At 47.9% G+C, this 22,947-nt stretch overlaps 2 long non-coding RNA genes across 7 annotated transcripts; both read left to right on the top strand.

The window, feature by feature from the left end:
- The first annotated feature begins 1,503 nt into the window (after positions 1–1,503).
- LOC136791662 (uncharacterized) lies at positions 1,504–3,899 on the top strand. The gene is made up of 3 exons (XR_010834056.1): positions 1,504–1,821; positions 3,625–3,759; positions 3,842–3,899. It is a non-coding gene; the product is annotated as an uncharacterized lncRNA (long non-coding RNA).
- A 2,890-nt stretch (positions 3,900–6,789) lies between these two features.
- Positions 6,790–10,023, top strand: LOC136791661 (uncharacterized). 6 transcript variants are annotated; one of them, XR_010834052.1, is made up of 5 exons: positions 6,790–7,291; positions 7,375–7,425; positions 7,555–7,614; positions 7,714–7,763; positions 9,583–10,023. It is a non-coding gene; the product is annotated as an uncharacterized lncRNA (long non-coding RNA). The 6 variants fall into 6 exon arrangements; XR_010834054.1 differs by having other exon boundaries at positions 7,714–7,767; XR_010834053.1 differs by having other exon boundaries at positions 7,555–7,631.
- Positions 10,024–22,947: the final 12,924 nt, after the last annotated feature.

The following is a 22,947-nucleotide window of genomic DNA, read 5'->3' as shown; positions in this document are numbered from 1 at the left end:
CGGTGCTGTAGGCGAAGAGGCGCTGCGGTGACGCGTGGCTCTCTGCTCCCACCTGCTGGCGAAAGGGAGGTACTGCAGACGGAGGAGATGCGCATGCGCTGTAGCAACTGCCAGGCTTCGTGCCCCGCAGCATGCCGGGAGTTGTGGTCTTTGGGTTTTGAGCTTCCTGCCGGCCATGTTGGTTTCCGTGGCATGCCGGGAAATGTAGTTTTTCACATTGCCGCTCAGCTTCCTAGTGGGTAAGGGCACGTTGCTCAGGGTAGTTGCTTCCTCCCTGAGACGACATGTAAAAGTAATTCTTGAAAAAGTAATTCATGAAAAGTAATTCTTTTCCCATGTTTTGTTCATGATGTTTGTAGTGTGCCTTTTTACGTGTGTGTTTGGCCTGGAGCTGTCCTGCCTGGCAATTAGTGATGGTAGCTAACATGGTGGTCCAACAGTGCAATAATACATTGTCCTGACTCTTTTGGGAAAGACATCTGGTCTGTCTCTGGGCGAATACTCAAGCTCTGGGTGAGTACTTAAGGGCAGCTGGCACAGAGTCTTTTTTTCTTTTTTTCCAGCAGTAGGTAAACCTTAGGAGGAGCCGGTCAAAGGAAACAGCACTTTCTGGAACTGTCAAGTTCTTGTTCGGCAACTTGGTGATTGGTTTGATCTGCCTTTTCAGATGTAAAGGCAAGCGGACTGCTGTTTTGAAATGATAAAATTAAAAACATGAAGTTTGTCAAATGTGGCAGTGCCTGTTTGCAGTCTGTTTATTGCTTTTGCTAGTGGTAGGTAACACTTCTGAGGAATCGGTCGAATGAAAGAGCACCTTCTGGAACTGTGAAGCTCTGCGTTGGCAACTCGGTGACTGGCTTGACCTACTGTCCATTTCCAGAGGGAAGCGGAAAGCTGTTTTGAAGGGAAGCTGTTCTGAAATTTAAAAAGAAAAAAAATAATGGCGCTGCTCTATGGCACCTGGAGGACCACCGCTCTGTGTGACAGTTAAAAGAATGTGATTTGGAGATGGAGAGCAGCAGAGGTAAAGCAGCTGGGAAGAGAGGTATAAGTATTGCAGAGGTATTGCAGTAGGTAGGTAGGCTGTGGTTATGAGGTGCCTCAGGGTGTGCTTTGTCTTGTTTCTGCAGTTCCCTCGTGCAGCTGTGGAGAGGTGAATTCCCCATGTTGTGGAGTGGTGCAAAAAGGTGAGAGGGTTGTCAGCCCGGTCAGTTTCCTTCACCAAAGCTAAGGTAAGTCTTTCAGGAGAAACAGGCTGATTGCCTGTGCTGCACTCTGCACGCTGTTGACCTAAGCCAGACCAAAACCAGGGCTGCTGTTCCTCCTGCTCTCTTTATCTCTTCTCATGCACGGCCCCTCCCATTTTCCACATGATTAGGGCAGGCATTCTGCCTGGGCTGCTCCTTGGCGGTAGGGGCTTTGTTTTTCCTTCAGTCAGTTGCAGGGTTCTTTAGGTGGGTCAGAGCCTATGGACTGATGCATTTCAAATTGAGACCGGTAAGCCCATCTTTTTGAGGTAACCAGTAGGGTCTGTTAGAGCAAAGCTGCCAGGTGCCCCCCCACCTTGCAGGTGGCTGCCAAATGCCCCCCCCCCCAGCCTTGCAGGTGGCCACGTTTGAGCTTGGATCTACTTTCCAGGTACAGAGGCAAGTGGACTGCTCTTTTGAAATGATAAAATTAAATATAGGGTCACCTGTGGTGTTGAAGGGTGGGTGGTAATGCTGGCAGCTGAATGTTTATCTTTTGACCGTGTTTTCCTTTGTTCAAGCTGAAATGCAGTGCGCAATACAGGACGTTGCGACCTGAGCTACCTCAGGCAAGGTGAGCAATGAACAGAGGTAGCAGTTATTTTTGGGGTGCGGTTGTCACTGCAGTTAAGTTATTACAAAAAGTAGAATAAAAATCCATTTTGCCTTTTAGAGGTGCTCTAGGTGGCTTGAGAGCAGATGGAAACATCTGCCTCGGGGGTTAGGTGAGTGGGTGAAGTAAAAGAGCGGTTGAGAGTAACTGTCCTAGGGGTGCTGTGGCTTTTGCTGCTGTGGTTGCTTTCTCTTCTGCTTATCAGGTGCCACAGGCAAGGTGGGCTGTGATAGTCTTTAGAATAGGAGCAAAGCAGGTCACTGGAATGCTGTTTGGTTCCTGAGAAAGGTGTTTCAGAGGAAAAAGGTGGTCTGGCGTGGCAGATCCCGATGGTGGTCTTCTTCAGTAGGTGAAGCGGTGCCTGAAGCCCCATCCCGTGTAGCCTGAAATGGTGTGTCTGTGTTTGGGTTGGGGTTGCACCTTGGTGAGTGTAGGGATAGGATTTAAGCTGGTGCAGCAGAGGGCCAGGCTCCATTGTCCTGTAGTGTGTTTTGACCTATCAGCATAGCCTTTTGGTTTTCAGATAGCCTACTCAAGTACGTGATTTATGCTGCGAGTGATGTTATTACATGGAATTGATCTTTTTTTCTGGTGTGTAATCTGTTATGCTCCTAGATTTTTCTTCCTGTATAAAAACAACGGTTTGAGCTGCTTGCAGTTGAAAAAAACTTCAGTTACTTGCTTGGTCATATTGTCCTTTCAATATTCAAAGCTGCAGCAAAAGCATGGGGATTGTTGCTTCTAGAAACACCCCAGTTCTCTTGTCTGCAGTCTGCATGCTGTTGAGCTAGGCCAGAAAAAACAAACAAACAAACAAAAACATAGCTGCTGCTGCTTGTGCTCTCTTTCTACTTTCTTGTGCTTTGCCCCTCCCCTTTCCCAGGTGATTGGGTTTGGGTGCTGGGCGGGGCCAAATGGTATATGAGCCCCAGGTATGCCATTAGGGAGTTCATTGTGCCTGGGCTGCTCTTTGGGGCAAGTGCTTTGTTTTTCCTTCAGTCAGTTGCAGGGTTCTTTGGGCAGGTTGGAGTCTATGGATTTCTAGATTTTAAGTGCTTGGAAATCACTTACTAGAGGGATATTTAGCAGAGGTTGCTGGCTCACTTGTTTTTGGGATGGTGGGATCCACTTGTGTTTTTGGGTTATATTTGAATCTCTAGACGTATGAAGGCACTTGCATAACTCTCCAGAGGACTAAAAAGAGCTTGATTACACACTGCAAGAGGCTTGACCACGTAGGTGCAGTATTACCAAGAGACTGAGCAGGGTTGTATCAGAGTTACCTTTTTCATCTGTAAAGGGTAAGTCTGTGAATACCCCTGCTGGGGCTGCTGTGTGTACATGGCTTTTTGGCATTTGTGGAGCTCAGTTGTTTTTTTTGTGTGTGTATGTTCTTTTTTTTTTTCTTTTGAGAGCCAAATAGTGTGTGTGCTGAGCGTGGTTGGCAGGAGGAGGTGGGGAATTGTCTGGCAGGGGAGCTGTTCAGGACTGGTAGGTTTGGTTTCTAGGAGTGTGTGGCATCCTTCCTGTGCGATGCCGCTGATTGTTGGGCAGGAACGTTCCAGCTCGTGTGTCTTAAACAATGTAGCTTGTGCAGTGTGTGTTGTGTGGCCCGGGCAGAGTTTGCCGCGGTGCTGTGAGCGAAGAATCTCAGTTCGAGCTGGTGAGCAGCTGAAGCAAAGGATCTGGGAAGAGAGAGGTATTGCAGCAGGTACGCTGTGGCTGTGAGGTGCCTCAGGGTGTGCTTTTCTCTCGTCTCTGCAGGGGCTTCATGCAGTCTTGGACAGGGAAATGCCCGTGTCACAGAACAATGAGGGAAGGTGAGAGTTCTATCAGCCTGGTGATCCCTGATCTGAAGCAAAGGGAAGACATTCAGGTGTTTCCCTCTGAGGGTCTGAGGTGAGGCTGGCTGGGACAGAGGAGCAGTGTGCAGGTGGTGGCTTGCAAGCACAGTGGTCATTTTGTCCTTCTGTGTTCCCAGGTGGCATGGGTGATGGTGGCCGTTCCTTTCGAGCTTGGGTCTAACTTGCAGGTACAGAGGCAAGTGGACTGCTGTTTTGAAACGAAAACATTAAATATGGGGTGACTTCTGTTGTTGAGGGATGGGTGCTAATGCTGTCAGCTGAATGTTCATGGTCTGACTGTGTTTTCCTTTGTTCAGGCTGAAACGCAGTGTGCAGTACAGGACGTCACGACCCGAGCTACCTCTGGAGTGACGCTGGTGAGTGATGAACAGAGGTAGCTGTTATTTTTGGGTTGTGGTTGTCACTGCAGTTTTTTTAACTATATCAAATAGAGTAAAATTCCAGTTTCTCTTTTGGAGGTGCTCTAGGTGGCTTCAGAGAACGGGTGGAAGCATCTGCCATGTGGGGTAGGTAAGCAGCTGAGGTAAAGGAGGGGATGAGAGTAACTGTCCTGAGGGTGCAGTGGCTTTTGCTGCTGTGGTTGCTTTCTCTTCTGCTTATCAGGTGCCACAGGCAAGGTGGGCTGTGATAGTCTTTGGAATAGGAGCAAAGCAGGTCACTGGAATGCTGTTTGGTTCCTGAGACAGGAGTTGTAGAGGAGAAAAGCTTTCAATAATCAAAGCTGAAGCAAAAAAAAAATAAACCACAGCTGCTGCTTCTCCTCTTTCTCCTTTCTTGTGTTTTGCCCCTCCCCTTTCCCAGGTGATTGGCTTTGGGTTCCAGGGAGGGCCTAGTGGTCATTGAGTCACAGGCATCCCATCAGAGAGCTCATTCTGCCTGGGCTGCCCTTTAGAGTAGATGCTTTGTTTTTCCTTCAGTGAGTTGGAGGTTTCTTTAGGTGGTTAAGAGTCTATGGACTGATGCGTTTCCAAGTAGAGACCGGTACGCCCATCTTTGTGAGGTAACAACTGGTAGGATCTGTTAGAGTAAACCAATCTAGTAATAGGTGCCTGTATTGCATGCAGCTCTTCTTCAGGTGAGTAATTGTTATAGCATGTTTACGGATAGGATGGCAGTGTTACTTTGTGTGTTTACTTTGTGGTTCTGGGTCCCTTATGATTTTTGCCGAATTGCGGGGCTTACTTGTGAGTCTTTGCCTGTATGTCAAATATTATACGTCAAATATTATCAAAGTTACAACCTTGGTGGCAAAGTGATGGAGCAGGGTTTAGGAGATAAGTATCATCGAAGCTCCCTGTGTAAGCATGTGTCTGAAAAGAGCAGCAGTAGGCCTGTAAGGGGTAGTCTTTTTCAGGGTTAGGGACAGTTCGTTATAGTTTTGGAGCTTTTGCCTGTGGTTTGTGTGGCTGTAGAGTCTTTAGACGTAGCAGCCTTCTAGATTTTCAGTGCTTGGAATTCAGGTAATAGAGGCGTGCTTAGGAGGTGTTGCCGGCTAACTCGTTTTTAAGAAATGGTGGGGTACGGTTCCTCGACCGCATAAGCACGGTAGTATTACCAAGAGACTGAGCAGGGTCCCCTTTTTCATCTGTAAAGGGTAAGTCTGTGATTGCTGCCATCTGGGCACATTTTCGTGCCCATCACTGCAGTTAGTGTACTACATCAATTAGAGTAAAATTCCAGTTTCTCTTTTGGAGGTGCTCTAGGTGGCTTCAGAGAATGGGTGGAAGCATCTGCCATGTGGGGTAGGTAAGCAGCTGAGGTAAAGGAGGGGATGAGAGTAACTGTCCTGAGGGTGCTGTGGCTTGTGCTGCTGTGGTTTCTTTCTCTTCTGCTTATCAGGTGCCAGAGGCAAGGCGGACTGTGGTAGTCTTTGGAAAAGGAGCAAAGCAGGTCACTGGAATGCTGTTTGGTTCCTGAGAAAGGTGTTTCAGAGGAAAAAGGTGGTCTGGCGTGGCAGCTCCTGATGGTGGTCTTCTTCAGTAGGTGAAGCGGTGCCTGAAGCCCCATCCCGTATAGCCTGAAATGGTGTGTCTGTGTTTGGGTTGGGGTTGCACCTTGGTGAGTGTAGGGATAGGATTTAAGCTGGTGCAGCAGAGGGCCAGGCTCCATTGTCCTGTAGTGTGTTTTGACCCATCAGCATAGCCTTTTGGTTTTCAGATAGCCTACTCAAGTACGTGATTTATGCTGCGAGTGATGTTATTACATGGAATTGATTTTTTTTTTTGGCATGTAATCTGTTATGCTCCCAGATTTTTCTTTGTATATAAATAAAGGTTTGAACTAATTCCAGCAGAAAAAATTTCAGTTACTTGCTTGGTCATATTGTCCTTTCAATATTCAAAGCTGCAGCAAAAGCATGGGTATTGTTGCTTCTAGAATCACCCCAGTTCTCTTGTCTGCAGTCTGCATGCTATTGAGCTAAACCAGATTAAAGAAAAAAAAAAAGAAAAACAAAAAACAAACAAAATACAAAACTAAAAAAAACACCAAAAAAACCCCCACAGCTGCTGTGCTGCTTGTGCTCTTTCTACTTTCTTGTGCTTTGCCCCTCCCCTTTCCCAGGTGATTGGGTTTGGGTGCTGGGCGGGGCCAAATGGTATATGAGCCCCAGGTATGCCATTAGGGAGTTCATTGTGCCTGGGCTGCTCTTTAGGGTAAGTGCTTTGTTTTTCCTTCAGTCAGTTGCAGGGTTCTTTGGGCAGGTTGGAGTCTATGGATTTCTAGATTTTAAGTGCTTGGAAATCACTTACTAGAGGGATATTTAGCAGAGGTTGCTGGCTCACTTGTTTTTGGGATGGTGGGATCCACTTGTGGTTTTGGGTTATATTTGAATCTCTACACACTTGTGTAACTCTCCAGAGGACTAAAAAGAGCTTGATTACACACTGCAAGAGGCTTGACCACATAGGCGCAGTATTACCAAGAGACTGAGCAGGGTCGTATCAGAGTTACCTTTTTCATCTGTAAAGGGTAAGTCTGTGAATACCCCTGCTGGGGCTGCTGTGTGTGCATGGCTTTTTGGCATTTGTGGAGCTCAGTAGTTTTTTTTGTGTGTGTATGTTATTACTTTTTTTTTTTAAGGCCAAATAGTGTGTGTGCTGAGCATGGTTGGCAGGAGGAGGTGGGGAATTGTCTGGCAGGGGAGCTGTTCAGGACTGGTAGGTTTGGTTTCTAGGAGCGTGCGGCATCCTTCCTGTGCGATGCCACTGGTTGTTGGGCAGGAATGTTCCAGCTCGTGTGTCTTAAACAACGTAGCTTGTGCAGTGTGTGTTGCGTGGCCCGGGCAGAGTTTGCCGCGGCGCTGTGAGCGAAGAATCTCAGTTCGAGCTGGTGAGCAGCTGAAGTAAAGGAGCTGGGAAGAGAGAGGTATTGCAGCAGGTACGCTGTGGCTGTGAGGTGCCTCAGGGTGTGCTTTTCTCTTGTCTCTGCAGGGGCTTCGTGCAGTCTTGGATAGGGAAATCCCCGTGTCACGGAGCAGTGAGGGAAGGTGAGAGTTCTATCAGCCTGGTGATCCCTGATCTGAAGCAAAGGGAAGACATTCAGGTGTTTCCCTCTGAGGGTCTGAGGTGAGGCTGTTTGGGACAGAGGAGCAATGTGGCAGGTGGAGGCTTGCAAGCACAGCGGTCATTTTGTCCTTCTGTGTTCCCAGGTGGCATGGGTGATGGTGGCCGTTCCTTTCGAGCTTGGATCTAACTTGCAGGTACAGAGGCAAGTGGACTGTTGTTTTGAAACGAAAACATTAAATATGGGGTGACTTCTGTTGTTGAGGGATGGGTGCTAATGCTGTCAGCTGAATGTTTGTCTTCTGACTGTGTTTTCCTTTGTTCAGGCTGAAACGCAGTGTGCAGTACAGGACGTCACGACCCGAGCTACCTCTGGAGTGACGCTGGTGAGTGATGAACAGAGGTAGGTGTTATTTTTGGGGTGTGGTTGTCGCTGCACTTACTTTACTACATCAAATAGAGTAAATTCCAGTTTTCTCTTTTAGAGGTGCTCTAGGTAGCTTCAGAGAACGGGTGGAAGCATCTGCCGTGTGGGGTAGGTAAGCGGCTGAGGTAAAGGAGGGGATGAGAGTAACTGTCCTGAGGGTGCAGTGGCTTTTATTGCTGTGGTTGCTTTCTCTTCTGCTTATCAGGTGCCCCAGGGAAGGTAGTAAACCTTCCCGTTAGTAAATGGGAAAACTTTTGAGGTAGTGGAATCTGGACCTTTGAGTCCTAGCTGGTACACCCAAACTTGCGAGCTATATGCCATATTGCGGGCCCTAAAATTGCTGAAAAATAAAAGCGGTACAATATATACAGATTCAAAATATGCTTATGGGGTAGTACATACATTTGTGTAAAATATGGGAAGAAAGGGGGCTCATCAATTCACAAGGAAAGGGTTTAATACATCAGGAATTGATTACCCAGGTTTTACAAGCTATCAGAGAGCCCAAAGAAATTGCCGTAGTACATATAAAAGGGCATCAAAAAGGCCTCACCCCTCAGGTTAGGGGTAATAATCGAGCAGATCAGGAGGCAAAAAGGGCAGCATTAATGAGTAGAAGAATTATAAGAACGAAGGAAGTTTGCCCAGACTGTGGGAAATAATACTTATACTTAATAGTTAATATATAATAATTAATATAATAATTAATAACATAATATATAATAGTGCTTAATATGATACTTAATACTGTGGGAAAGACTTAAAGGAATTTCCATGTTATGATTGTGGAGTGAATGGGGAGTTGATGGGATTGAATGCAATTGTTCTGAGGAAGAAAGCCCGCCTTATAAAAACTGCTACAAGTGCAGGCCGACTAACTCCCTGTGGTCGAATGGACCCATTCCCCTCCCCTTACTCTGTTTCACTATTACAGAAGAAGACAAGATGACACAAATGGGGGTTCCAAAAAAAAAAAAACAAACGATAAAGGGAAATGGGTACTGCCTGATGGACGGGAAGTGTTACCAAAATCAGTAGCTATGAGGGTGCTACGGAGATTTCATGAACAGACGCACTGGGGTACTCAGGTGTTGGTGGATCAATTTGCCACATATTATATGTGTATAGGGATTTATAATATAGCAAAGAGGATCGTAAATGATTGTGTAACTTGTTGGAGGGTAAATGCTCAACACATGAGAAAAAGGGTCCCGGGAGGAGGACGAGAATTGGCACATCGACCTTTTGCAAAGATTCAATTAGATTTTACTGAACTTCCAAAAACGGGGCGATATAGATACTTATTAGTTATTGTAGGCCACCTCACAAACTTTGTTGAAGCATTCCCTACGGCAAGGGCCACAGCTCAAACCATGGTAAAGATATTATTAGAAAGCATCATACCCAGATACGGGGTAATAGAAGCAATTGACTCTGATCGAGGCCCACACTTTGTGTCAAAGGTATCCCGAGACACGATGAAGGCTCTGGGAATTAAATGGGAATATCACACTCCCTGGCATCCTCAGAGTTCGGGAAAGGTAGAACAAATGAATGGTGAAATTAAAAAGCAACTAACAAAGCTTATGATAGAGACTAAGACCTCCTGGGTGAAATGTTTACCGCTTGCACTATTGAATATCCGGACATAGCCCCGAGCCGATGTCAGAATCTCACCTTTTGAAAGGCTGTATGGTATGCCTTATGATTTAGAGATGCCATCTGATCCCCAGGTACAGGATATCCAATTAAAACCTTATTTAATACAGCTTATGAACCGACGGAGGGAGTTGCAAGCGAAAGGCTTGGTGGCTAGATATAGCAATCCATAGGATACCACCTGGAGATAGGGTTCTAATTAAGACATGGAAAGAAATGTCTTTAACACCACGGTGGGGAGGCCCCTATGTTGTTTTACTTATCACAGAGACGGCTATCCGGACGGCTGAGAAGGGGTGAACGCATGCCAGTGGCGTGAAAGGACCGATCCAGAAAAGCGAATGGGAAGTGGTCGCAGGCCCTGATGACTTAAAGCTCACGTTGAAACGAACTCGATAAGTATGGTCTAACTGTCTATGTATCGTAAAAAGGAGGAGAGGGGACCCTGTTTGATCAGAAAAAGGTCGCGGTTACCTGAAAAACTCCCCTGAAGAACACTGCTGCTGCCGAGAAGAACCTGCACCTTGTAGTTCGCTGCAACCGAACCGACAAGCGAGGCAGAGAGTGAAACGGTGGGGAATTACGTGGCCAGGTAAAGAACTCTGGAAAATGGGCCCTAGCCATTTTTTTTTTTTGCGATACATAGTAATGGGTACGATTGTTTACACTGTTCCTGGGTCTGCGCACCCTCACAAACCTTTTAAATGGAGCCTGATTAGATGGGAAGATCACCATGTTGTTCAGCAGATAACTACTGCTGGGGGACTGATAGGGGAGGCATCATCTATATAAAGAAGGAAGAGACGAAGAGTCCCCAACGGGTGGGACGAAATCAGAAACTGTCGGGGAGTGTTTTGAGGATTCAGCCTACACAAGCTTTTAGAATGCTAACTCCTTGTTGTGGTTTAACCCGGCTGGCAGCTAAACACCACACAGCCGTTCGCTCACCCTCCCCCCTCCCTCTCTGGGATGGGGGAGAGAAACGGGAAAGTGAAGCCTGTGAGTTGAGATAAAGACAGTTTATTAAGACAGGAATATAATAATAACAATAGTAATAATAGTGATAATGATAATAGTATTAATAATAATAATGTGTAAGAAACAAGTGATGCACAATGCAATTGCTCACCACCCGCTGACCGATGCCCAGCCTATCCCCGAGCAGCCGGCCCCCCACCCCGGCCAGCCACCCCTATATATTGTTTAGCATGACGTCAGATGGTATGGAATACCCCTTTGGCCAGTTTGGGTCAGCTGTCCAGGGTCTGTCCCCTCCCAGCTCCTGCTGCACCCCTAGCCTGCTCGCTGGCAGGACAGAGCGAGAAGCCGAAAAGTCCTTGGCCTGGTGTAAACACTGCTCTGCAACAATTAAAACATCAGCATGTTATCAGCGCTCTTCTCATCCTAATCCAAAACATAGCACCCTACCAGCTACTATGAGGAAAAATTAACTCTGTCCTAACTGGAACCAGGACACTCCTAATAGCCCTAAACCACTGGAGGTTGCTAATAAATCAGTAAACCCGGAGTACGGGATTAGAAATGAAGGGGTGACCGGGAATAACATATGGAGAATCGTGAATGCTAGTTATCAGTTGTTGAATCAAACAAATCCAGACGTGCCTAGACCTTGCTGGTTATGTCTTGATATAAGGCCCCCATATTACGACGCCATTGGGGATCTGGGAGAGACCACCCGTTCAAACGAAACCGATCCCCCTCAATGCAATTGGGGAAGGGATGTAGCAATAACGTTAACGGAAGTAACTGGGAATGGCAGATGCGTAGGCACGGTCCCTGGTGAGAAGTTCCATCTATGCAATATTACAGAAAATGTTACACAATTAGACAAAGAAAAATGGTTAATACCAGCAGATAACACCAGATGGGTATGTTCGTCTCTGGGGGTGACTCCATGTTATCTTTGAAATTGTTCAACTCGTCTCATGATTTCTGTGTACAGGTAGTAATTATCCCAAGGATTCTTTACCATTCTGAGGAGTATATGTACATCCAACATGCTATGGCAAAAAACCACTTAAGGAAGAGAGAGCCTATTACGGCTCTTACTTTAGCCACTCTGATGATTCTGGGGGCTGCAGGAGCCGGAACTGGAATTACCTCTCTGGTAAAACAAAGCCAAGAATTTACCTCGTTACGCATTGCTGTAGATGAGGATTTGGCCCGTATCGAGCAATCTATATAAGCTTTAGAGAAATCTGTGCGATCCTTATCTGAAGTAGTACTACAAAATCGTAGGGGATTAGATCTGATTTTTCTACAATAAGGAGCATTGTGTGCAGCCCTACGAGAGGAGTGTTGTGTATATGCTGATCATACTGGAGTGGTGAGGGATACAATGACTAAATTGAGAGAAGGGCTAGAAAAACGAAAAAGGGAGAATGAAGCCCACCGAAACTGGTACGAATCCTGGTTTAATTACTCACCTTGGCTCACTACACTGCTATCAGCTATAGCAGGACCTTTGTTGCTGCTCATATTTACACTAACTTTTGGACCACGTATATTCAATCAAATAATCACAATTGTAAAAAACCGATTAGAGGCAGCTCAACTTATGCTTGTGTGTGCGAAATATGAATCTCTTGAACAGGAGGAGGATGACGCAGCAACTTTAATATTGAGCAAACAAGTGCTTCAAAAATTCATCAATGAACAAAATATGTTAGAAAAAGAAAAAGGAGGGATTGTGATAAATTAGCAGGTGTTTGTTCATTGTCTTTAAAAAGAATTCAGAGAATCTGCTGAGAAGACAAGGTTTTGCAATTTACGACCTTGTTGAGGGGGAAGACTAAGCAAGTAGATAGTGGGGAGGGGGTGTTGGATAAACGTCCTTGGTAAAACAAAGACTCTGTGAAATACTGTTTGCTGCTTTACTACCCTTGAACACGAGCACAACGCATGATCATTGAAAGAAACAGAACGAACTGCACAGCTTCAGAAGATTCAACAAGTCCTGACAAGCCGAACTTGGATGCTATAAAACGGCGACACTGAAAAGGGAAAGTTGCGTGCTGTGATGGAGCGGAGACTCCCCAGCCGCCCAGCGCTGTTTTGCTTGTACCTGCTTACTTAATAAATAAATTATCTTCGATAGACCAGAAAATTGCGTGGTCTCGCTTATAACATTAAACAATGTAGCTTGTGCCGTGTGTGTTGTGTGGCCCGGGCAGAGTTTGCCGCGGCGCTGTGAGCGAAGAATCTCAGTTCGAGCTGGTGAGCAGCTGAAGTAAAGGATCTGGGAAGAGAGAGGTATTGCAGCAGGTACGCTGTGGCTGTGAGGTGCCTCAGGGTGTGCTTTTCTCTCGTCTCTGCAGGGGCTTCATGCAGTCTTGGACAGGGAAATGCCCGTGTCACAGAACAATGAGGGAAGGTGAGAGTTTTATCAGCCTGGTGATCCCTGATCTGAAGCAAAGGGAAGACATTCAGGTGTTTCCCTCTGAGGGTCTGAGGTGAGGCTGTTTGGGACAGAGGAGCAGAGTGGCAGGTGGTGGCTTGCAAGCACAGTGGTCATTTTGTCCTTCTGTGTTCCTAGGTGGCATGGGTGATGGTGGCCGTTCCTTTCGAGCTTGGATCTAACTTGCAGGTACAGAGGCAAGTGGACTGCTGTTTTGAAATGAAAACATTAAATATGGGGTGACTTCTGTTGTTGAGGGATGGGTGCTAATGCTGTCAGCTGAATGTTTATCTTCTGACTGTGTTTTCCTTTGTTCAGGCTGAAACGCAGTGTGCAGTACAGGACGTCACGACCCGAGCTACCTCTGGAGTGACTCTGGTGAGTGATGAACAGAGGTAGGTGTTATTTTTGGGGTGCGGTTGTCGCTGCACTTATTTTACTACATCAGATAGAGTAAATTCCAGTTTCTCTTTTAGAGGTGCTGTAGGTAGCTTCAGAGAACGGGTGGAAGCATCTGCCGTGTGGGGTAGGTAAGCGGCTGAGGTAAAGGAGGGGATGAGAGTAACTGTCCTGAGGGTGCAGTGGCTTTTATTGCTGTGGTTGCTTTCTCTTGTGCTTATGAGGTGCCACAGGCAAGGTGGGCTGTGATAGTCTTTAGAATAGGAGCGAAGCAGGTCACTGGAATGCTGTTTGGTTCCTGAGAAAGGTGTTTCAGAGGAAAAAGGTGGTCTGGCGTGGCAGCTCCTGATGGTGGTCTTCTTCAGTAGGTGAAGCGGTGCCTGAAGCCCCATGCACTCTGCAGGTGCTTGGTTCAGTCTTGGACAGGGAAATCCCCGTGTCACGGAGCAGTGAGGGAAGGCGAGCGTGTTGTCAGCCTGGTCGTCCCTTAACCGAAGTGAAGGGACGTGGGGGGTTTATGTGGCAAGGTTTTGGTAGCAGGGAGCTCTAGGGGCGGCTTCTGTGCGAAGAATCTAGAAGCTGCCCCATGTTAGGTAAGGGCCCCGCTGCTGAGCGGAGCCAATAAGTGATGTTGTTTGTGCGTCTGTGAGAGCATATTTAAGACAGGAAAAAAAAAAAAAAAAACCACGCTGGTCCATGCAGCAGCTGGGAGAGCAAGAGGAGTGAGGAACAGCCTTGCAGGCGCCAAGGTCAGTGAAGAAGGAGGGGGAGAGGTACTCCAGGTGCCGGAGCAGAAGTCCCCTGCGGCCTGTGGCGAGGACCATGGTGAAGCAGGCTGTCCCCCTGCAGCCCACGGAGTACCACGGTGGAGCAGGGTTCCATGCTGCAGCTGGTGGAGGAGGCCACGGTGGAGCAGGTGGACCTGCACTGATGGAGGCTGCGGCCTGTGGAAGACCCTTGCCGGAGCAGATTCCGGGCCGGACCTGTAGACCGTGGAGAGGGGACCACGCAGGAGCAGGTGAGCTGGCAGGAGCTGCTGCCCGTGGGGGACCCAGGTTGGAGCAGTTTGCTCCTGAGGGATGGACCCCGTGGTATGGACCTACATCTGGAACAGTTCTGGAAGAGCTGCTGCCTGTGGGAAGGCCATGCCAGATCAGTTGACCAAGGACTGCATCCTGTGGGAGGAACCCCACAGCACAGGGGATGAGGGCGTCCGAGAAGGAGTGGCGGCAAAGAAGCGCTATAGACTGACCATAAACACCGATCACCTGTACCGCTGGGGGGGAGAAGGTGGAAGAGGGTGGTTGGGGGGGAAGGTGCTTTTGGTTGCTTTCGTTTGTTTCTCGCTTCTCTACATTGTGTAGTAATAAGCAATAAATCTTTCTATCTTTCTATGCTGAGTGTGTTTTGCCTATCACGATATTTACTGTGTAATCTCCTCGTCCTTATCTCAACCCTTGAGCCCTTTTTCCTTGTATTTTCTCCTTGTCCTTCTCTGAGGAGGGAGAGTGAGAGAGCGGTTTTGGTGGAGCTCGGTCGCCTACCCCTGTAAAACCACCACAGGGGAAGACGTTCAGGTGTTTCCCTCTGAGGGTCTGAGGTGAGGCTGGCTGGGACAGAGGAGCAGTGTGGCAGGTGGTCGCTTGCAAGCACAGCGGTCATTTTGTCCTTCTGTGTTCCCAGGTGGCACATGGGTGATGGTGGCCGTTCCTTTCGAGCTTGGATCTAACTTGCAGGTACAGAGGCAAGTGGACTGCTGTTTTGAAATGAAAACATTAAATATGGGGTCACTTCTGTTGTTGAGGGATGGGTGCTAATGCTGTCAGCTGAATGTTTATCTTCTGACTGTGTTTTCCTTTGTTCAGGCTGAAACGCAGTGTGCAGTACAGGACGTCACGACCCGAGCTACCTCTGGAGTGACTCTGGTGAGTGACGAACAGAGGTAGCTGTTATTTTTGGGTTGTGGTTGTCGCTGCAGTTCTTTTTAACTACATCAAATAGAGTAAAATTCCTGTTTCTCTTTTAGAGGTGCTCTAGGTGGCTTCAGAAAATGGGTGGAAGCATCTGCCATGTGGGGTAGGTAAGCAGCTGAGGTAAAGGAGGGGATGAGAGTAACTGTCCTAAGGGTGCCGTGGCTTTTGCTGCTGTGGTTGCTTTCTCTTCTGCTTATCAGGTGCCACAGGCAAGGTGGGCTGTGATAGTCTTTGGAACAGGAGCAAAGCAGGTCACTGGAATGCTGTTTGGTTCCTGAGACAGGAGTTGTAGAGGAGAAAAGCTTTCAATAATCAAAGCTGAAGCAAAAAAAAAAATAAACTACAGCTGCTGCTTCTCCTCTTTCTCCTTTCTTGTGTTTTGCCCCTCCCCTTTCCCAGGTGATTGGCTTTGGGTTCCAGGGAGGGCCTAGTGGTCATTGAGTCACAGGCATCCCATCAGAGAGCTCATTCTGCTTGGGCTGCACTTTAGAGTAGATGCTTTGTTTTTCCTTCAGTGAGTTGGAGGTTTCTTTAGGTGGTTAAGAGTCTATGGACTGATGCGTTTCCAAGTAGAGACCGGTACGCCCATCTTTGTGAGGTAACAACTGGTAGGATCTGTTAGAGTAAACCAATCTAGTAATAGGTGCCTGTATTGCATGCAGCTCTTCTTCAGGTGAGTAATTGTTATAGCATGTTTACGGATAGGATGGCAGTGCTACTTTGTGTGTTTACTTTGTGGTTTTGGGTCCCTTATGATTTTTGCTGAATTGCGGGGCTTACTTGAGTCTTTGCCTGTATGCTGTATGTCAAATATTATACGTCAAATATTATCAAAGTTACAACCTTGGTGGCAAAGTGATGGAGCAGGGTTTAGGAGATAAGTATCATCGAAGCTCCCTGTGTAAGCATGCATCTGAAAAGAGTAGCAGTAGGCCTGTAAGGGGTAGTCTTTTTCAGGGTTAGGGACAGTTTGTTATAGTTTTGGAGCTTTTGCCTGTGGTTTGTGTGGCTGTAGAGTCTTTAGACGTTGCAGCCTTCTAGATTTTCAGTGCTTGGAATTCAGGTAATAGAGGCGTGCTTAGGAGGTGTTGTCGGCTAACTCGTTTTTAAGAAATGGTGGGGTACGGTTCCTCGACCGCATAAGCACGGTAGTATTACCAAGAGACTGAGCAGGGTCCCCTTTTTCATCTGTAAAGGGTAAGTCTGTGATTGCTGCCATCTGGGCACATTTTCGTGCCCATCACTGCAGTTAGTTTACTACATCAATTAGAGTAAAATTCCAGTTTCTCTTTTGGAGGTGCTCTAGGTGGCTTCAGAGAACGGGTGGAAGCATCTGCCATGTGGGGTAGGTAAGCGGCTGAGGTAAAGGAGGGGATGAGAGTAACTGTCCTGAGGGTGCTGTGGCTTGTGCTGCTGTGGTTGCTTTCTCTTCTGCTTATCAGGTGCCACAGGCAAGGTGGGCTGTGATAGTCTTTAGAATAGGAGCAAAGCAGGTCACTGGAATGCTGTTTGGTTCCTGAGAAAGGTGTTTCAGAGGAAAAAGGTCGTCTGGCGTGGCAGCTCCTGATGGTGGTCTTCTTCAGTAGGTGAAGCGGTGCCTGAAGCCCCATGCCGTGGAGCCTGAGCACGCCTCGCTGAGGATGAAGCCTGCTTTCCAGCAGTTTCCAAAACTGTGTTGAGGCTGAAATGGTGTGTCTGTGTTTGGGCTGGGGTTGCACCTTGCTGAGTGTAGGGATAGGATTTAAGCTGGTGCAGCAGAGGGCCAGGCTCCATTGTCCTGTAGTGTGTTTTGACCCATCAGCATAGCCTTTTGGTTTTCAGATAGCCTACTCAAGTACGTGAATTTTTCTGCGAGTGATGTTATTACATGGAATGGGTGGTTTTTTTTTGATGAGTGATCTGTTATGCTCCTAGATTTTTCTTTCTATGTAAAGAAAGGTTTGAGCTAATTCCAGCTGAAAAAAAATCAGTTGATTGGTCGTATTGTCCTTTCAATATTCAAAGCTGCAGCAAAAGCATGGGGATTGTTGCTTCTAGAATCACCCCAGTTCTCTTGTCTGCAGTCTGCATGCTGTTGAGCTAAACCAGATTTAAAAAAAAAACAAAAAAAAAACACAGCTGCTGCTGCTTGTGCTCTTTTTACTTTCTTGTGCTTTGCCCCTCCCCTTTCCCAGGTGATTGGGTTTGGGTGCTGGGCGGGGCCAAATGGTATATGAGCCCCAGGTATGCCATTAGGGAGTTCATTGTGCCTGGGCTGCTCTTTAGGGTAAGTGCTTTGTTTTTCCTTCAGTCAGTTGCAGGCTTCTTTGGGCAGGTTGGAGTCCATGGATTTCTAGATTTTAAGTGCTTGGAAATCACTTACTAGAGGGATATTTAGCAGAGGTTGCTGGCTCACTTGTTTTTGGGATGGTGGGATCCACTTGTGTTTTTGGGTTATATTTGAATCTCTACACACTTGTGTAACTCTCCAGAGGACTAAAAAGAGCTTGATTACACACTGCAAGAGGCTTGACCACGTAGGCGCAGTATTACCAAGAGACTGAGCAGGGTTGTATCAGAGTTACCTTTTTCATCTGTAAAGGGTAAGTCTGTGAATACCCCTGCTGGGGCTGCTGTGTGTGCATGGCTTTTTGGCATTTGTGGAGCTCAGTAGTTTTTTTTGTGTGTGTATGTTATTACTTTTTTTTTTTAAGGCCAAATAGTGTGTGTGCTGAGCATGGTTGGCAGGAGGAGGTGGGGAATTGTCTGGCAGGGGAGCTGTTCAGGACTAGTAGGTTTGGTTTCTAGGAGCGTGCGGCATCCTTCCTGTGCGATGCCACTGATTGTTGGGCAGGAATGTTCCAGCTCGTGTGTCTTAAACAATGTAGCTTGTGCAGTGTGTGTTGTGTGGCCCGGGCAGAGTTTGCCGCGGCGCTGTGAGCGAAGAATCTCAGTTCGAGCTGGTGAGCAGCTGAAGTAAAGGATCTGGGAAGAGAGAGGTATTGCAGCAGGTACGCTGTGGCTGTGAGGTGCCTCAGGGTGTGCTTTTCTCTCGTCTCTGCAGGGGCTTCATGCAGTCTTGGACAGGGAAATGCCCGTGTCACAGAACAATGAGGGAAGGTGAGAGTTCTATCAGCCTGGTGATCCCTGATCTGAAGCAAAGGGAAGACATTCAGGTGTTTCCCTCTGAGGGTCTGAGGTGAGGCTGTTTGGGACAGAGGAGCACTGTGGCAGGTGGAGGCTTGTAAGCAGAGCGATCATTTTGTCCTTCTGTGTTCCCAGGTGGCACATGGGTGATGGTGGCCGTTCCTTTCGAGCTTGGATCTAACTTGCAGGTACAGAGGCAAGTGGACTGCTGTTTTAAACGAAAACATTAAATATGGGGTGACTTCTGTTGTTGAGGGATGGGTGCTAATGCTGTCAGCTGAATGTTTATCGTCTGACTGTGTTTTCCTTTGTTCAGGCTGCAACGCAGTGTGCAGTACAGGACGTCACGACCCGAGCTACCTCTGGAGTGACGCTGGTGAGTGATGAACAGAGGTAGGTGTTATTTTTGGGTTGTGGTTGTCACTGCAGTTTTTTTAACTACATCAAATAGAGTAAAATTCCAGTTTCTCTTTTAGAGCTGCTGTAGGTAGCTTCAGAGAACGGGTGGAAGCATCTGCCATGTGGGGTAGGTAAGCGGCTGAGGTAAAGGAGGGGATGAGAGTAACTGTCCTGAGGGTGCAGTGGCTTTTATTGCTGTGGTTGCTTTCTCTTCTGCTTATCAGGTGCCCCAGGCAAGGTGGGCTGTGATAGTCTTTGGAAAAGGAGCAAAGCAGGTCACTGGAATGCTGTTTGGTTCCTGAGAAAGGTGTTGCAGAGGAAAAAGGTGGTCTGGCGTGGCAGCTCCTGATGGTGGTCTTCTTCAGTAGATGAAGCGGTGCCTGAAGCCCCATGCCGTGGAGCCTGAGGATGAAGCCTGCTTTCCAGCAGTTTCCAAAACTGTGTTGAGGCTGAAATGGTGTGTCTGTGTTTGGGCTGGGGTTGCACCTTGGTGAGTGTAGGGATGAGTTTTAAGTTGGTGCAGCAGAGGGCCAGGCTCCATTGTCCTGTAGTGTGTTTTGACCCATCAGCATAGCCTTTTGGTTTTCAGATAGCCTACTCAAGTACGTGATTTTTCCTGCAAGTGATGTTATTACATGGAATTGATTTTTTTTTTTTTGCATGTAATCTGTTATGCTCCCAGATTTTTCTTTCTGTATAAAGAAAGGTTTGAGCTAATTCCAGCAGAAAAAAATTCAGTTACTTGCTTGGTCATATTGTCCTTTCAATATTCAAAGCTGCAGCAAAAGCATGGGGATTGTTGCTTCTAGAAACACCCCAGTTCTCTTGTCTGCAGTCTGCATGCTATTGAGCTAAACCAGATTTAAAAAAAAAAACAAAACAAAAAAAAACAAAAAAAACCCCACAGCTGCTGCTGCTTGTGCTCTTTCTACTTTCTTGTGCTTTGCCCCTCCCCTTTCCCAGGTGATTGGGTTTGGGTGCTAGGCGGGGCCAAATGGTATATGAGCCCCAGGTATGCCATTAGGGAGTTCATTGTGCCTGGGCTGCTCTTTAGGGTAAGTGCTTTGTTTTTCCTTCAGTCAGTTGCAGGCTTCTTTGGGCAGGTTGGAGTCTATGGATTTCTAGATTTTAAGTGCTTGGAAATCACTTACTAGAGGGATATTTAGCAGAGGTTGCTGGCTCACTTGTTTTTGGGATGGTGGGATCCACTTGTGTTTTTGGGTTATATTTGAATCTCTACACACTTGTGTAACTCTCCAGAGGACTAAAAAGAGCTTGATTACACACTGCAAGAGGCTTGACCACGTAGGCGCAGTATTACCAAGAGACTGAGCAGGGTTGTATCAGAGTTACCTTTTTCATCTGTAAAGGGTAAGTCTGTGAATACCCCTGCAGGGGCTGCTGTGTGTGCATGGCTTTTTGGCATTTGTGGAGCTCAGTAGTTTTTTTTGTGTGTATGTTATTACTTTTTTTTTTTTAAGGCCAAATAGTGTGTGTGCTGAGCATGGTTGGCAGGAGGAGGTGGGGAATTGTCTGGCAGGGGAGCTGTTCAGGACTGGTAGGTTTGGTTTCTAGGAGCGTGCGGCATCCTTCCTGTGCGATGCCACTGATTGTTGGGCAGGAATGTTCCAGCTCGTGTGTCTTAAACAATGTAGCTTGTGCAGTGTGTGTTGTGTGGCCCGGGCAGAGTTTGCCGCGGCGCTGTGAGCGAAGAATCTCAGTTCGAGCTGGTGAGCAGCTGAAGCAAAGGATCTGGGAAGAGATAGGTATTGCAGCAGGTACGCTGTGGCTGTGAGGTGCCTCAGGGTGTGCTTTTCTCTTGTCTCTGCAGGGGCTTTGTGAAGTCTTGGACAGGGAAATGCCCGTGTCTCAGAACAATGAGGGAAGGTGAGAGTTTTATCAGCCTGGTCATCCCTTATCTGAAGCGAAGGGAAGACATTCAGGTGTTTCCCTCTGAGGGTCTGAGGTGAGGCTGTTTGGGACAGAGGAGCAATGTGGCAGGTGGAGGCTTGTAAGCAGAGCGATCATTTTGTCCTTCTGTGTTCCCAGGTGGCACATGGGTGATGGTGGCCGTTCCTTTCGAGCTTGGATCTAACTTGCAGGTACAGAGGCAAGTGGACTGCTGTTTTGAAACGAAAACATTAAATATGGGGTGACTTCTGTTGTTGAGGGATGGGTGCTAATGCTGTCAGCTGAATGTTTGTCTTCTGACTGTGTTTTCCTTTGTTCAGGCTGAAACGCAGTGTGCAGTACAGGACGTCACGACCCGAGCTACCTCTGGAGTGACTCTGGTGAGTGATGAACAGAGGTAGGTGTTATTTTTGGGGTGCGGTTGTCGCTGCACTTATTTTACTACATCAAATAGAGTAAATTCCAGTTTCTCTTTTAGAGGTGCTGTAGGTAGCTTCAGAGAACGGGTGGAAGCATCTGCCGTGTGGGGTAGGTAAGCGGCTGAGGTAAAGGAGGGGATGAGAGTAACTGTCCTGAGGGTGCAGTGTCTTTTATTGCTGTGGTTGCTTTCTCTTGTGCTTATCAGGTGCCACAGGCAAGGTGGGCTGTGATAGTCTTTAGAATAGGAGCGAAGCAGGTCACTGGAATGTTGTTTGGTTCCTGAGAAAGGTGTTTCAGAGGAAAAAGGTGGTCTGGCGTGGCAGCTCCTGATGGTGGTCTTCTTCAGTAGGTGAAGCGGTGCCTGAAGCCCCATCCCGTATAGCCTGAAATGGTGTGTCTGTGTTTGGGCTGGGGTTGCACCTTGGTGAGTGTAGGGATAGGATTTAAGCTGGTGCAGCAGAGGGCCAGGCTCCATTGTCCTGTAGTGTGTTTTGACCCATCAGCATAGCCTTTTGGTTTTCAGATAGCCTACTCAAGTACGTGATTTTTCCTGCGAGTGATGTTATTACATGGAATTGATTTTTTTTTTTTGGCATGTAATCTGTTATGCTCCCAGATTTTTCTTTCTATATAAATAAAGGTTTGAGCTAATTCTAGGTGAAAAAATTTCAGTTACTTGCTTGGTCATATTGTCCTTTCAATATTCAAAGCTGCAGCAAAAGCATGGGGATTGTTGCTTCTAGAATCACCCCAGTTCTCTTGTCTGCAGTCTGCATGCTATTGAGCTAAACCAGATTAAAGAAAAAAAAAAAGAAAAACAAAAAACAAACAAACAAAATACAAAACTAAAAAAAAACCACCAAAAAAAAACCCCACAGCTGCTGTGCTGCTTGTGCTCTTTTTACTTTCTTGTGCTTTACCACCTCCCCTTTCCCAGGTGATTGGGTTTGGGTGCTGGGCGGGGCCAAATGGTATATGAGCCCCAGGTATGCCATTAGAGAGTTCATTGTGCCTGGGCTGCTCTTTGGGGTAAGTGCTTTGTTTTTCCTTCAGTCAGTTGCAGGGTTCTTTGGGCAGGTTGGTATCTATGGATTTTTAGATTTTAAGTGCTTGGAAATCACTTACTAGAGGGATATTTAGCAGAGGTTGCTGGCTCACTTGTTTTTGGGGTGGTGGGATCCACTTGTGTTTTTGGGTCATATTTGAATCTCTAGACGTATGAAGGCACTTGTGTAACTCTCCAGAGGACTAAAAAGAGCTTGATTACACACTACAAGAGGCTTCACCACGTAGGCGCAGTATTACCAAGAGACTGAGCAGGGTCGTATCAGAGTTACCTTTTTCATCTGTAAAGGGTAGGTCTGTGATCGGCGCCGCCCGGGCACATTTTGGCGCGGCGCCGCCCGGGCACATTTTGGCGCGGCGCCGCCCGGGCACATTTTGGCGCGGCGCCGCCCGGGCACATTTTGGCGCGGCGCCGCCCGGGCACATTTTGGCGCGGCGCCGCCCGGGCACATTTTGGCGCGGCGCCGCCCGGGCACATTTTGGCGCGGCGCCGCCCGGGCACATTTTGGCGCGGCGCCGCCCGGGCACATTTTGGCGCGGCGCCGCCCGGGCACATTTTGGCGCGGCGCCGCCCGGGCACATTTTGGCGCGGCGCCGCCCGGGCACATTTTGGCGCGGCGCCGCCCGGGCACATTTTGGCGCGGCGCCGCCCGGGCACATTTTGGCGCGGCGCCGCCCGGGCACATTTTGGCGCGGCGCCGCCCGGGCACATTTTGGCGCGGCGCCGCCCGGGCACATTTTGGCGCGGCGCCGCCCGGGCACATTTTGGCGCGGCGCCGCCCGGGCACATTTTGGCGCGGCGCCGCCCGGGCACATTTTGGCGCGGCGCCGCCCGGGCACATTTTGGCGCGGCGCCGCCCGGGCACATTTTGGCGCGGCGCCGCCCGGGCACATTTTGGCGCGGCGCCGCCCGGGCACATTT

Source organism: Anser cygnoides, chromosome 10 (genome assembly GCF_040182565.1).
Source record: "Anser cygnoides isolate HZ-2024a breed goose chromosome 10, Taihu_goose_T2T_genome, whole genome shotgun sequence".
NCBI classification, from domain to species: Eukaryota; Metazoa; Chordata; class Aves; order Anseriformes; family Anatidae; genus Anser; species Anser cygnoides.
Note: the sequence above shows the minus strand (reverse complement) of the source record. Positions and strands in the feature narration are given on the sequence as shown.